Raw genomic sequence first — 15,845 nt, forward strand, 5'->3', positions numbered from 1 at the left:
CAATAGGACCTGATAACATATTACCATGTCTTAAGGGAATGTTCTAAGGAGTTAGCATCAGCCTTGGCCTAACTGTTTAGAAAGAGTCTTGCAACAGCACAAGTCCCCAAGGAGTGGAAGGAAGGCAAAATTGTTCCACTTCACAAACGTGCTGAAAAAGCTAAGGCAACAAATTATAGGCCAATCTGTATATTAGGAGTTGTAGTTAAGGTATTGGAGAGGTTGTTGAGAGATAGGATATAAAAACGTGTTGATAACAGTAGCATTCTTTGTGCTTATCAACATGGGTTTGTTAAATGGGAGGTCGTGTTTTGCCAACTTGCTTATGTTTGCAATTTTGCATTTCGGCGATGCAAAATTATATAAATTAAGTGGATATTAAATCCAACATCATTTCAAAGCTGAATACAGAAACTATAAAAGTTTCATGTGAAAATTGACCAGAGAGCTTAATTTATATAATTTTGCATCGCTGAAATGAAGCCTTTGGCTCTTTATTTTAGTAAATACTTTACGCACCGACCGAGAGTTCGCTTATGGAAAATACACCTCCTCGACACTTCAAGTTCCCTGATACGAGAGTTTTTGCTCTCTTAGGTTTCTGCCTAGTCTCTGATGAAAATCAATGAGTTTGAAACAGCTGTCAGACTAGTGAAAACTATCAAAATGAACCAATTGAAGGCAATATACAGGCGGTTTTAGCGTTCGTGCTTTTCCTATTAGGTTCGGCTAGGGCAACTCGTAGTATGGTGGCAGTGTATTCCCACAAGCTCTCTGGTAAATTTTTGCACGAAACTTTTAGTTTCTGTATTAACTTGTGATATACAAGTATTTGTAGATGTTGCATCCTTACAGGAGAACGTGAATAGATTGTATGAGTGGGAAACAGGGAAACAGTAAGGAAATGTCAATTCCATGTTACGAAGTGTAAGGTTCTGAAATTTGATAGGCAACAATGGGAGGCAAAGTTCTTAAACGAATAGTAAGGCTTATGTGTTGGCAGTACATAACAGTTTATTTAACTTATTTGCTAATATTTGCTGGTATTTATCTAGTATACCTTCACAGCACAAACTCAATTTGTCACAGTAAATGAAACCACAACAATTTAGTATAGCAGGGGGAATAGTTTTAAAAAAAAATAATAACAGACAACCAATAAAGTCCTAATTGGTGCCATTTGTTGTTGTTGGATAAAGAGAGAAAAAAAAACAAGTTAATTTGATCTTAAAATAACTGTCTCCCAGATTTTTGGTAAACTGATACAGCCATACTTGTTGAGGTTTGGAAAATGTTTTAAAGCTGCTGCTTATTTCAAAAATAATCTCAAAAACAAACAAAAACCAAACACTGGCTTTTTAGCCAATGGCCATAATTCCCAAAGAATAGAAAATATACTAAATGTTCTCTGGAAATCCACTCTACTGCCTAATACACAAGGCTACAGCAAAACTGTTACCATCTCATACATTCAGGGCACATCAGAAAAGATATCTGGAGTGCTTAATAAATATCACATTTAAACCATATGTCAAACTGGCAATTCTTATCCATTTACCTAAGGATAAACTCTCCTTTATCACATTCAAGAGTATATGAAGTGCTCTGTGCTTGTGACCTGGCTTATTATGGATAGACAGGAAGAGCCTGTTGATATCTGTCTTGGAGAAGATAAAAAAATATGTTCACCACCATTGTTATGGCAAGTTGGGACTAGCAGACCATGCCTTGGATACCCCTTCACACAGGATCAGATGGAAAAAGCAAAGTTGCTACATAGAAGCCATTACGTGTATGTGTGTGAGAGAGAGGGAGAGAGAGAGTGTTTTCGGAATCAGCAACAACTTTAAAACATTTTCCAAACTTCAAGAAGTATGGCTTTATCAATTAAAAGACCAAATTAACTTGTTTATTTCTCTCTTTATCCAATTACAGATGACACCAATTAGGATTTTAGTTCCTTGCACTGTCTATCCTACTGTTATAAAAAAATGTTGTGGTTTTGCTGTGACAAACTGAGTTTGGGCTGGGAAGATGCTGGATATAATACCAGCAAAATATTAGCAAATAAGTTAAATAAACAATAATTATTTTCTTATATTTTGTATTGTTAATTAATACCATTAAGTAAATTGCCATAGGATGCAAAGTGTATAAACTTAGTGGGAAAATTTTGCAGGAAGTTGAGGAGATAAGACCATGAAGTGGTTGTGGACAAGGATCTGAAACTCAGTAGTTGTATTGCACAAGTTGTGAAGATATCCCATCAAATTATGGCAATGTTGCAGAGGACCACCTGACTTTGTAGAAATAAAGAGGTTCTGGTTGCACTGTACAAGGCCTTGATCAGGCCTTGTATGGATTATTGTGCATAGATTAGGTCCTCAGGTTGTCATGGTGATGAGGATATATTAGAATGGGTTCACAGAAGACTAAGGTCTTAACTGACCTAAAGAGTTCTTTTGCTATATGACAAGTAAAAGGAAGAATGATTATGGAAGGATAACTTTAAAGAAGGCTGGTGGTTTTAAAAAATATGACCAAAGCAAACAAAATACTTGAGTTATTGGGTAATACTTTGCAAGAGTCTATCATCAATAATGATAATGTGTCCTAACAAAGAATGCAATACCACCTCTTTCCTTACCAGGTATCTATCAAATACTCTGTTCATGTCATCTTTCCTATTTTGGACAGACTGGCTGTTCTGCCTTGATTAGAATTGAAGAACATCAAGACTCATTTTTGGAATCTGAAAATTCTGTGCTTGCTTCTCATGCTATTGACACTAGGCACAGAGTTCTATTGAACCAAACAAAACTTCTTCATTCTAGCAAGTTCAAATTTGATCATCTTTTCCTTGAAACGCTATGAAATTGTCCGAACCTAAACTGATCAGACTGTATGCCAGCATCCAAGTTTTGGGAGGTGATCACTATTAATTGTTCATAATTTTAATTTTTTTACTATTTTTCATTTTTTATAATTAATAAATATTTTAAATAATTTGTCTATTCAACTTACTACAACTGTTCCTTTGAATTCTGATAGCGTCATATACTTCAGCTGCGATCAAGACATGAGCTAATATGTGCATGATTTATGAATCATTATTTTGATTCATCTTTTGAATGTGTTGGCTTGTTGCAAATGGCCGATTTTAAGGACGATTGAAAAGAAGAGAATAAAAAGAAGAAGAATACCTGTTTAATCAAAGTAATCTCCAGTAGCATCGATGCATTGTTGCCAACATGTGGCAAGGTCATTTATACCACATTTGTAAAAATCGGTGTCTCTGGAAGTGAAGTCCTCCACTGCCTGATAAATTGATGCATCGTTGGCAAAGCATTTCTTGGACAAAAAATGGCTCAAGTGCTGGAAAAAATGGTAATCTGTTGGGGAAATGTCAGGAGAGTATGGAGGATGAGGCACAATTTCGTATCCCAAATTGTTGATTTGCTGTATGGTTGACACTGCCATATGTGGTCGGGCGTTATTCTGAAGCAATAGGACTCCATGTCTATTCACAACTGGTTGCTTAAGGCACAATTTGTCATGCATTTGCCGCATATCTGTACAATATTGAGCTGCATTTATCGTTTCACCTGGTGGAAGGAATGAGCAGTGAATAACGCCAGCAGAAGACCCATACAGTAAACAACATCTTCATGCAGAGGTGCCTTTAGAGTCCTTCCTGGAGCGTCTTTCACTCCCAACCACTGCGACGAACGTGTACAATTGTTGTAGAATATCCACTTCTCATCCACAGTCACAATTCGTTGCAGGAACCTTTCTTCTTTACTTCTTAAGAGAGAAGAGCACACTTCCAAATGCCGTGCTTTGTTTTCATCAGTGAGTTCGTGGGGCACCCACTTGTCGAGCTTCCTTACTTTTCCTATTATTGCCAGGTGCCGTGAAACAGTTGAGAAGTGTACACTTAGTCTAGGCGATCTCTCGTACAGTTTGTCGTAGATCTGATTTGATTAAATCCTTTAATTCATTCGAATCAATGGAGGAAAGACGATGGCCACGGGGTTCGTTTTGTAGCTTCAAATCTCCTGAGCGAAATTTTGCAAACCAATGATGAGTGGAACTCTCATTAGTTGTTCCTCCACCGAATGCATTATTGATGTTTTTTACTGCAGCCGCTGCAGAATTTCCCAATTTGAACTCGTAAAGGTATAGCAACCTTAATTGACTGGGTTCCATGATTGACTTGGTGTAGGTAGTATTCAATGTTTAATGCTCATTGAATGAAACAAATACTACAATTGCATCACCCACATGCGACGCTGTCACATGACATAAAAAATCTGCATATACCTCAGTGCTTGCTTTCTTCAGCAACCAGTAGAAACCTGACACAACGGCCATTTCATTTGCAACAACTCAATAGTTAACGGTCTATCTCCCTGACAATGGTCATGTAATGTTGGATAAAATATACTGAAGTTTCTGAATAAATTCTATTTAATTTTCATACATGTGTAAGCTGTGAAAGTTATTTTAATAATGGCATCTTTTGTGCATCTATTTAACATGAATCATGCAACAAGGAAAGTCCAAAAGGAAAGGAAGGTTGGCAAAATTGTTCCACTTTGCAAGGAGGGGAGGAGTAGAATAAGACAAACTACAAATTTTAGGCCAATCTGTGTGTGTGTCTGAGGTTGTTGTTAAAGTGTTAGAGAAGTTAGCACTACAAATCAGAAGTGGAATGATAATAGTAATGTTCTTTATGATGGTCAACATGGGCTTGTTGGGGGAGGGAAGTCATGTGTCAGCAATCTACTTATGTATTACAACAAGGTGACAAATTCACTTCATAAAGGAGATGCATATACAGTTTTGTACTTGGATTTTTCAAAGGTCTCTGATAGACTGCCACATAACAAGCTAGTAATTAAACTAGTAAAGTAAAGAATCTAGTAAAGAAACAGATGGGGATTAGATAACAGACTAGTGAGTTGGATAGCTAACTGGCTGCCAAACAGGTATCAGCAGGTTGTGTATAGAGGAGTGGTATTCAAAACGAGGAAGGTCACTAGTGGAGTGCCACAGGGATCTGTTTTAGGACCATTATTGTTCAACGTTATATTGGGAAGGCTTAACTGGTGATGTACTGCTGTTTGCTGATGATGCAAAGTTGAGAAGAGCTATGAGAAGTAGAGCAGATGTAGCCTTGCAGGAGGATCGCAATAGAATATGTGAGTGGGAAAGGAAGTGGAGTCACCAGTTTAGTGTTACGAAGTGTAAGGTCTTGAAATTTGGCAGGCAAGGTTGGGATGAGCAGTATACAATTAATGGGGAAATTTTGAAGGAGATGAAAGAGATGAGATATCTGGGAGTGATGGTGGACAGAGATTTGAAGTGTAGTGGGTCACACTGCTGACATTGTAAAAACATCCCAAAAGATAATAACAGCAATATGAGGACATGACATGCAGAAGCAAAGAGGTTATGGTTCCCTTGTATAAGGCTTTGATTAGGCCACATGGTTTATTGTGCACAGATTTAGTTGTATCGAAGAAGGTCCAGAGATGGTTTACTAAGTTAGTGTCAGGTCTATAGAATGTCAGATATGAGGAGAGATTGAGAGAATGCAACTCACAGAGCCACATGAATATAACTAAAAGAAGAAGATAGGATACAACTGAGACATAAGTTCGTGAGGGAGTGATACTAGATTACCCTGGAAGAGACTTTTCATAGAGTAGAGGGGGACAAAGGTAGAACTAGAGGCCATCCTGGAAACTATAGAAGGTTGTGAGCAGAGGAGTGAGAATACCTGACAAGGAATGCGATGCCTGAAAGTTGGTAAGTGCAGAAACTGTGAATGGGTTCATGGCATGGTTCGATGATTTTTTTGGCATGAGAGAGTATGGACCTCCCATGATAAGTTCTTTGACTCCATGGAGGTCAGATAATAATAATAATAATAATAGGATGAAGAAAGTTATTATGCATATGGCTTTGATCAGGTCACAATCTGGTCTAGTGGGCATAGATATGGTCATGCAGCCATGCAATAGTCTTGGGAAGTAGAAGTGGTGGAGAGGATTAAGAAGTAAATGACTGAAATGGTGACTGGTTTGTGGGTTACAAAGTTTAGCTAATAAGCTAAAAAAAGAGGGTACGATAGAAACAAACACATAAGTTAGTAAAGATGTTTTACAGAGGAGATGCTGTAAAAATACTGAGTAGATGACAGGATGCGAGAAAAAAAGGAGTCACCTCAGGAAGGTCTGTGACAATGTGGTTAGCAAGGGTGACTGAATAACTTTATCAAGTTATGTGACTTTAAAGAGATGCTCATGCAATAATAATAATAAGAACAACATTTAGTGATAACTGATAACCTGCATGGAAACATCAAGAAACTAGTGTGGGGGAGTGAAAATGTTATAAGCAGAGAAGGCAAGAGGAAGTTTGTTTTTGATAGGAACTAAACTTGAAAAGTACAATGATATTATTTAAAATAAAGAGCCAAGAGGCTTCACCTATTGGTACACCTTCTTGGCAATTCGTATAGCAGAGTATATGCAAGTTCTGTTCACTACCATCTTAGTATTATTCAGGTCTACCTACTCACTGATGAGACCTCAAAAAAAGGTTGTAACCGGTCTGGGTAGTGACCTTCTCTCATAATGTAGAACAGTAATACATCTCCTAGGATCTGTTGTTTTACATTATGGGTAAATACTAAGAACAGTGATCAGAGATTGCTCCACCTTTGCAACAAGTTGCCGCTGGCTTTGCACTACCAGGTGTTGGCTCACGCTTGGACTCGCCGAACTTTATATAGTTTCTATATTCGGCATGAAACTCTTAGATTAGATTTCTATCTTTGAGTTTCTTATTTGCCTTTGAAATAATGTGGGATTTAATATCCCGTTAATTTAAATAAGTACAATGATATAATATTTACAAAGACTAAGGACACTGGTTGAAGTTTAATTATGGAATAAAAAGACCAGTGGCCAAACAGAGCTTAATACTGTTTCATAAGGACATCAGTTTCAACTCTTTATGAAACTAATTTCACTAAATTCAGTCTTTTATGCTCTGTTTGGCCACTGTTGGCCACACAAGGTAAGAGCGGTTTTTCTGTACTTAACTGCAAGTGACGGCAAATTGAACTGATTTCTTTTTAATGGCTACATTAAAAGGGAAGAGTGAATGCTGACTTTGTAAACTAAGATTATAGGATTTATTATCATTTGGATGTTTGTAAATTAAATTTATTTACAAATGTGCCTCTTTCTTAAAGCATTGAATTACTACAACAGGAATTTCCTTCAGACATTGTAAAAGTATTTGATTTTGTAATACATTCTGGTTATTTTTCCTTTAAAAATAAGTTGTATCAACAAATTGAAGGAACAGCAATGGACAATCCTCTTTCTCCTGCTATCTCCAATTTCTTTATGGAACATTTTGAACAACATATCTTTGACATCATTTCTCCCAGACCTACTCATTGGTTCAGATATGTCGATGACATTTTTGCTCTATGGAATGGCTCTTTGGATGAACTTCAACAATTTCTCACTAAGTTAAATGCACTTCATCTTAGGATCAAGTTTACCCTAGAAGGAGAATCAAATAAGCAGTTAGCCTTTTTAGATCTTCAAATTCTTCGCCAACCAGATGGTAACCTACATTTCTCAGTTTATAGAAAGAAGACTCATACAGGCCATTATATCCATGCGGAATCTCATCACCATCCCAGTCAAAAGGTAAGAACTATTAAAACACTGGTTCATCGGGCCCACTCCTTTTCTTCAGACGATCTTTTTACAGAAAGAACTACAATATATAACTTCTTCCTTTCTATCTAATGGTTATAAGAACTGCTTCATTAAAAGAACTTGGAGTAGTTTTAATATGTCTTCCTCTTCAAACACAGAAGAAATAATGCGCATTCCTATTCCTTATGTAGAAGGCATCAGTGAACGTATAGCAAAAGTTTTAAAACCACTGAATATTTTTGTTGCCTTTCGACCGTTTAGAAAAATCTCCACCTTTCTCACTTCTCCTAAGGACAAGCTTCCACATCTTAATCATCTAGGTGTCTACCAGATTCCGTGCTCTTGTGGATTATCTTTTTTTATTTTTTACTATATAATTTAAGGAAATTACGTCAACTAGGATATACTAAAATAAATTTTAATATACTTCAATATTTCAGCAACGTCACAATGCCATTTTCAAGAAACTTAAGAACAAGATACGTGCACGCAGGCACAACAAACAGTAAGTGAAGAAGAAGCAGGAAGCTATTATTTCTCCTAAAGTCCTGATGGTGCCCCCTAGTGGGCAATATTGGTATTCTTGGGCGATTGAAGGTCTTCTTATGTAGGTTTCCCAAATTTGAGGCAGTCTCATGCAGCCAAATTTGTTGAGGTTCCTAAAGTTCTGATGGTGCCCCCCCTAGCGGGCATTGGGCGATTGGGTTGAAAGTCTTCTGATGTCTGATGTAGGTTTCCCAAATCTGAGGCAGTCTCATGCAGCCAAATTTGTTGAAGTTTGGATTGTTTCTTAGGGCTGAAGCTGATTCCATGAAAAGCCTTTCATATTTGTATTGACTATGGTGTATTATTGTGGCTTTCTTCCACCATATTCTATGGCAGGTATCCAGCGCATGGTCAGCAAGACCAGAGTGGCTGTATTGGGATGTAGTCCTTGTGTTCTGAAATTCTGATATTTGCTGTCCTGCCTGTTTTGGCCAAAGTAGGACAGCTTACAGCTGCAAGGGACCTGTTATATACACCAGGTAGGTCTGGGGGGGGGGGGAGCTTGGTCTTTAGTAGAGCGGATAAAGGATGCCAATTTTTTATATGGTTTGTAACAAGAAGTTAAGTCATGATTTTTTTAGGATTTTTTCCCGAGGTGCCTCAGATATAGGGTATGCTGATGGATTTAGAGTAATCCTTGTTGTGAGTGGTGGTGGGGGGGGTTGTGGTTTACTGGTTTCAATATTTTTTGGATTTCTTTTGGGGGAAGGGTAGCCATTGGCTGAGAAAGTGTTGAGAATGTGGTTTAGTTCTGTGGTTAGGGCATTGTCATTTGAACAGATAAGTTTAGCCCCATTGCGTAGTGTCTTAATGACTCCATATTGTTCCGAGGAGGGGTGGTGGGATTGTTGGTGAATGTATCTGCCTGTATGGGTGGGTTGTCTATAGACTGAGAAAAACCAGGTTCCATCAGGCTGGCAGGTGACTAGTGTGTCTAAGAAAGGAAGGCAGTTGTTTTTTCTTCTTCCAGGGTGAAATTGATTCTGGGGTGTTGGTTGTTTAAGTGTGTTAGGAAGGAGAGGAGTGCATCGGAGCCATGTGGTCATATAGCGAACACATCATCAACATAGCGAAGCCAAATGGTTGGTTTTTGTGGGGCAGAGTTTAAGGCTTTCTCTTCAAAAGTCTCCATATAAAAGTTGGCCAAGGGTGGGGAGAGTGGAGAACCCATGGCTGTCCCCTCTATTTGTTTGTAGAATTTTCCTTGCCAAACAAAATAGCCCGAGTTCATTGTGAACTGAAATAAGGCTGTGATATCGGGAGAAAATTTAGCTTGGATTAGCTCTAAGAATTCTTTGAGTGGGACATTTGTGAATAAGGAGGAGACATCAAAACTGACCATTATGTCACTGTGTTTGAGTGTAAGGTTTTCTATGCTGGCTTTGAAGTGGGCTGAGTTTTTTATGTGTGAAGGTGTGTTGCCAGTATAGTGTGAGAGAGCTTTAGCCAAATGTTTAGCTAGTTTGTATGTGGGGGAATCAATGCCATCCACTATGGGACGTAATGGTACATTTTCCTTATGTATTTTTGGGAGTCCATAAATACGGGAGGGGGGGAGTTAAATGGTTTTATGGTTTTAATTTGTTAATGATTTCCCCACCCCCCCCCCCCCCCACCCCCCCCCCCCCCCACCCCCCCCCCCCCCCACCCCCCCCCCCCCCCACCCCCCCCCCCCCCCACCCCCCCCCCCCCCCACCCCCCCCCCCCCCCACCCCCCCCCCCCCCCACCCCCCCCCCCCCCCACCCCCCCCCCCCCCCACCCCCCCCCCCCCCCACCCCCCCCCCCCCCCACCCCCCCCCCCCCCCACCCCCCCCCCCCCCCACCCCCCCCCCCCCCCACCCCCCCCCCCCCCCACCCCCCCCCCCCCCCACCCCCCCCCCCCCCCACCCCCCCCCCCCCCCACCCCCCCCCCCCCCCACCCCCCCCCCCCCCCACCCCCCCCCCCCCCCACCCCCCCCCCCCCCCACCCCCCCCCCCCCCCACCCCCCCCCCCCCCCACCCCCCCCCCCCCCCACCCCCCCCCCCCCCCACCCCCCCCCCCCCCCACCCCCCCCCCCCCCCACCCCCCCCCCCCCCCACCCCCCCCCCCCCCACATTAATCGAATATAATAACCTATGGGAAAATGTATAATTCGTTCCTCAAATTTCTTTTTTGACCCTTAATTTTTTTTATAAAAGAATTAGGGTATGTCTCACGGCCTAGTTAAAGTCAAACCATGAAGCTGAAAGACAATAAAACATATTCGGAATATAAATTTTTTATTCTGCTTCTTAACAAAGAATTGAGCTATTATAGTTTGGCAGACATTCTGTTTCTTTTTTTCATACAACTGACGGTACGGCCCTATTGCCTCTTCTGCAAATTTTTCTGGTTCTCTCTTCACCAGGGTCATTCTCTAAGCATTGCTGCTTAAAAACTTCGATTGTACGAAAACTGTTTTCAAATTGTTTCTGTGAAACCTCTTTGGGCTTGTCAGTGATTTAATTTTCTTCATATTCTTCAGGATCTTCCCGCTGTGCATCTAAATTTAGCAGGTCAGAATCACTCAACTTCTGAGAATGAGATTTAATTAACTTAGATTCATTTCAAAAGCTTCTAAAATCATTTGCACAATGTGGAAGAATGTGCTTCCAAATGGCTCACAGATTGCTAGCAGTAATTTCATTTGACTTTATAACCAGGCTCAGATTTCTCTGATTTGGCTAGAAAAGTCTTGGAAGACGTTCACTTCCAAAAAAAGGCAGGTTTCATTGACATCACAACAGTCCCCTTTCTTACACAATTTTCTTCAAAATCTCTGGATATCTCGTTATCTGCACTTGCAGCTTCTCCTGTGATTAGAACATTATGTAGGTTATTTCTCTTTTTGAAACACCCAAATCACCCAGCACTAGCATGGAATTCTTCTTCTTTTCCATCATTGATAGCCCTTTCTTTCTAGGTTACAAAGAGACTTAATGCTTTTGATTTAATAAGGCCAGTTTTTAGCGGGATCCGTTTTTTGTTACAATGTTCGACCCATGTAAAAAGAAGTCTCTCTAATTCAATCATTATAATACTTTGATTTTCAGAGCATGCATGATGAACTTCAAGCAACCTTACCTTTCTCTTTGTATTTAGCACTCGATTCATCCATTTTTGTGTTCTTGTCCTATCTTTGCTCTGGACTCGCCTTTTTCATTTTGCTTTATTATTTCAAGTTATTCTTCCAATTAGATTACTTTTCGAATAATTTTCACACTTCTGTTTTTCGCTCACTAATTCTTTTACTGATGATTAAAGGTTAGGAAAATAATTTAAAATAAAAAAGTAAGGAAAACAATTGCGAGATATGATCAGCAAAATGCTATGTAAAGCAGACGACATAAATTTTGGCGATAAATTTGAAACATAGCATGCATCGAAATAGTGTAGCATGCGATTAAAAAATAACTCTGTAAAATGTTTCAAATCAGTAATAAAATTATTTCATCCTGGTGAGTGATTTTTTTAAAATAGTTAGCCATAAAAAACGTATAGATCAAAATATTTTAAAATCCGTAACATTTATTTTTAAGATGTATATAGGTGCACTAATCGAATTTGGGTATCGAAAAAAAATGATGCACTAATCAGGGGCACATTAATTGAGGAATTGCTGTAGATAACAGAATAAGCAAAGCAGGGTATGCTGGGAAGCCAGCTGAATAATATATCATATTTATATGATATAAGAGAGAAATTATCGAAAACACTTTCTAGCAGTCTACAAGACAGCATTCAAACCATTTTAATTTATGGAGAGCTAGAAATAAAACAGCTGAACAAAGATTAGAGACCACAGACATGGAATTCTAAGAAAAATTAGGTGAATGAGCAGATCGCATCAGTGATAGAATCATCAAAAATGAAAAGAGTATAAAAAATTTATATTAACAATTAGATGAATTTCATCACTTGGTGTGAGACCACCTCCCTGCTTATTAGAGACCTGATATGGCTTGAAAAAGTTTCATGTTTGGTCTCTAGAGCAGGGTTTCTGGACTCTTTAAAAAATAAATAAAAATACAAAAAATATATATATATGTAGTAGTATACCATGATACTACTCTAGTAGTATCATAGTATACATTCAATGGAAAACTGTCATATCCCACACAGAGTGAAATGTATCCAAACCAAATGAGGAGGTCAATAGGCAGATGTCAGGCTTCCCAACGATGTATCGCAATCGACAAACATGGGTAAATGTGGCAATCTTAGGCAACTTTGATTGTGGATGTATTATTGGCACACAATAGATGGATCATTCTATCACCCAAGTGGTAAGAACCCTAGGGTTCTTTAGGGCAACTATCAAGAGTCACACAGACCAACTGCAGGGCAATGGTGGCACAAATCACATCCAGTTTCAATACTGGAGGTTCAAGCAGCATCAGCAAGAATGGTCCAGTGCACCCTGCATACTATGAGATATAGGAGCTGACACCCTAATTATGCATTACTGTTGCCAGCTCGTTACTGGGCATTGCATCTCACCTGGTATTGGGACCATCAAAACTGAACCTCTGCAGAGTGGTCTAGAGTTGTGTGGTCTGATGAATTCCGTTATCAGTTGTACTGAGCTGATGGGAGGGTGCAGGTGTGGTGCTGACAACATGAGGTCATGGCTCCATTGTGCCAGGTCGGCTCAGTTCAAGGAGGTGGTGGCTATGTGATGGTTTGGGGAGCCTTCTCATATGACACATTAGGTCCCTTAGTGTGTCTGGAGAGGTCCTTAAATGCTGCATGCTACCAGAATGTGCTGGCTGATCACCTACACACTTTCATGGTCTTCACGAATCCTGCAGCCAATAGTCTGTTTCAGGAGGACAATACAGTGCTCCACCAGGCCACAATCACCCAGGTATGTCGAGGAACACTCATCTGAATTTGGGACCATCCAGTGGCCACCAAGGTCCCCAGATTTAAATCACATTGAATCACTCTGGTATACCGTGGAGCAAGACATCAGATCCATGTATCTAAGACAGATTTAAGGTGCTGTTGTGGACAATGTTGCAGCAGGCATGGCTGGAAATATCTCTTGAAACTCTCCAGCATTTGATGGAGTCAATGCCTCAGAGAGTACAGACTGTTATTCATGCGAGAGAAGGACTGACATGCTGTAAGATAGGTAACTTTATTGTTTTGTCTATTGAGTGTACTGTACTACTACACTCAATATATCACCTGGTTTCATCCGTTATTGAAGTGTAAGCAAACAAAATTTGCACAAGAAGTAACTTCACAACTTTGTTTGCTTACACTTGGATAAAGGATGAAACCAAGAATATCATTTCTGGGCATCTGTAATTTATAGTATAACCAAGTGAAAAAACTTTTCAACAGTGGTATCAGAGTATACTGTAAATACCTACAGAATACATATTTTCAGAAATTTGACAAAAATATAAAATATTTGCAATTAATTCCTTTAGTTTTTTAATTAAAGTGTTATAATATTGAAATCTTTCCACATTCAAATTTTTAAGGAATAAAACTTGTTTAAAAAAAAAAAACCGTATACTCACAAGAAAGAAAAATATTTTATCACTGAAAATTTATGCTTTGTGGTTACTAAGATATTTTCAAGGTCAGTCACAAAATAATTACAAAGGCACGAAAAATTCCATGCATGTCATCTGACGTTCTGACTACTGCTATACAATGAACAATAGCTAGTTTTTCCCCCCTCCTTGTGGCATTTTTTTACAGTCAAATTTATTTAAATTCAAAAGTATTCTGTAGAATATATGCTGATTCCAGAATACATTTCTGTTTTGAAGCTGAGTTTCTTTAGGATAGTGATTTTTCTTCATCTTACTGTATGAAGAACCTAGCATGGCTTAAAAGATAATTTTCACTTATGTTTTTGCTTCAAGAAAGAAATGAAAAGTAACTAAATAACTTTCTTTATTAAATTATTAACTGACATTTCACCTTGGTCACCAACAAACTTTCATATACACAATAATATATGCATGTGCACACATGCATAACCCACAAGGCAAACACACACATTTTATTCAAAATGAAATAAATGGCTAAATGATGCCCTCTATGAGCAATGTAAGGATATCTCGATTGATCAGCTGCTGGTCTCATGTTGATAATTTTGGTAGGTGAGGCAGCCAAATTTATTTAGATTAAGTGAGTGTTGTACAGTTGTGGAAGATTACAAAAACACTGTCATATTTGTATTTACATCTGTATATCAGTGAGGTTTATTTTCAACAGCATCTGATGACTGTGTCAATGGCATGTTCTCCAACATGTTCTCCATTGACATGTTGGAGAACATGCCAATGGAGACGAGACATCATCATGTGTCATCTCCATCCAGGAGGCTGATTACTATGTCTCTCCACCAACTTAGTGCCTCTTTGCATGCCTCGTTCTCTCTATCATTCCTTCCAGGACCACTTTTTGTAGGCTATCATGTCTTAGCAAATGTTCGAAGTATTTAGCCTTTCTTCTTTTGACAGTTTTTAAGAAGACTTCTTTTTCCTCTCATCATTTGTAGAACTTCTGCATTCGTTTTCTACTGAATTCATGATATCTTCACAATTCTTCTTAAAATCCACATCTGAGAAGTTTTAATTTTATCTTCTGCTTCCTTTAATATTGTCCATGTCTCAGCCCCATATAATAGTACTGACCATATATAGTATTTTGTCAAACTTATCATTTTTATACTCAAATCTCTGGATGTCAGGACATTTTTCATTGTATTGAATTTCTCTCTATTTCAATTCTTCTTTTTATTTCTCATACTTCTTCCATTCTCTGTTATTAAGGTGCCAAGATACGTAAATTTGTCTACTTGCTGAATAGGTATGTCATCTACTTTTATATCAATTTTAGGTGTTGTTTTTTCCTAGTTATTGCCAAGGTCTTGTTTTCTTGGGATTAAAAAGCAAACCATATTCCTTACTCATAACTCTTACTTTGTTGATTAGATTTTCTAGATTTTTTTTATTTTATGCCAATAGAACTGTAACGTCAGCATATCTTAGATTATGTTCCTTCCTCCTATTGATACTCCTTTTATGTTTTCAACTTCCTTGTATATTTCTTCAGTATATAAATTACAGAGTATTGGAGATAGTATACATCCTTGTCATACACTTCTTTGGATTGTAAATTCTTTAGACATTGCATTGTCAACTCTTACTGCTGCTGTTTGTTCTCGGTACAGATTTGTTAACAGCTTTATATCTTTTCCATCCATTCTGATTTTACTGTACATTCCAATTTCACTGTACTATGCAGATGTAAATGCAAGTTTCAGAGATTGCTTTACTATGTGCTATAGGTCTGCACCACTTGGCTAATCTATATAAATTTGGCTGCTTCACACTACTAACAATATGGGAAATTATCAACATGAGGCCATCAGCTGAACTATCAAAATTCCCTTGTCTTCTGGCATCTGAAGTGATGCCCATAGATGGCACCAGTAAGGATGCTAGGAATTACACTTTTAATTCAGAGCATGTGTATTCTCTTGTACCTTCAGCTCTAGACA

The 15,845-nt window shown here is 38.7% G+C and overlaps 1 protein-coding gene across 3 annotated transcripts in view; it reads right to left on the minus strand.

Annotated features, from left to right (window-relative positions):
• Nucleotides 1–15,845, minus strand: part of Asap (ArfGAP domain of ASAP) — a 718,739-nt gene that overhangs the window by 115,702 nt on the left and 587,192 nt on the right. The gene's annotated exons all lie outside the window — the stretch shown is intronic.

This window comes from Typopeltis vanoorti, chromosome 21, assembly GCF_054136105.1.
Source record: "Typopeltis vanoorti isolate ZY-2024b chromosome 21, IOZ_Tvanoo_1.0, whole genome shotgun sequence".
In the NCBI taxonomy this organism is placed as follows: domain Eukaryota; kingdom Metazoa; phylum Arthropoda; class Arachnida; order Uropygi; family Thelyphonidae; genus Typopeltis; species Typopeltis vanoorti.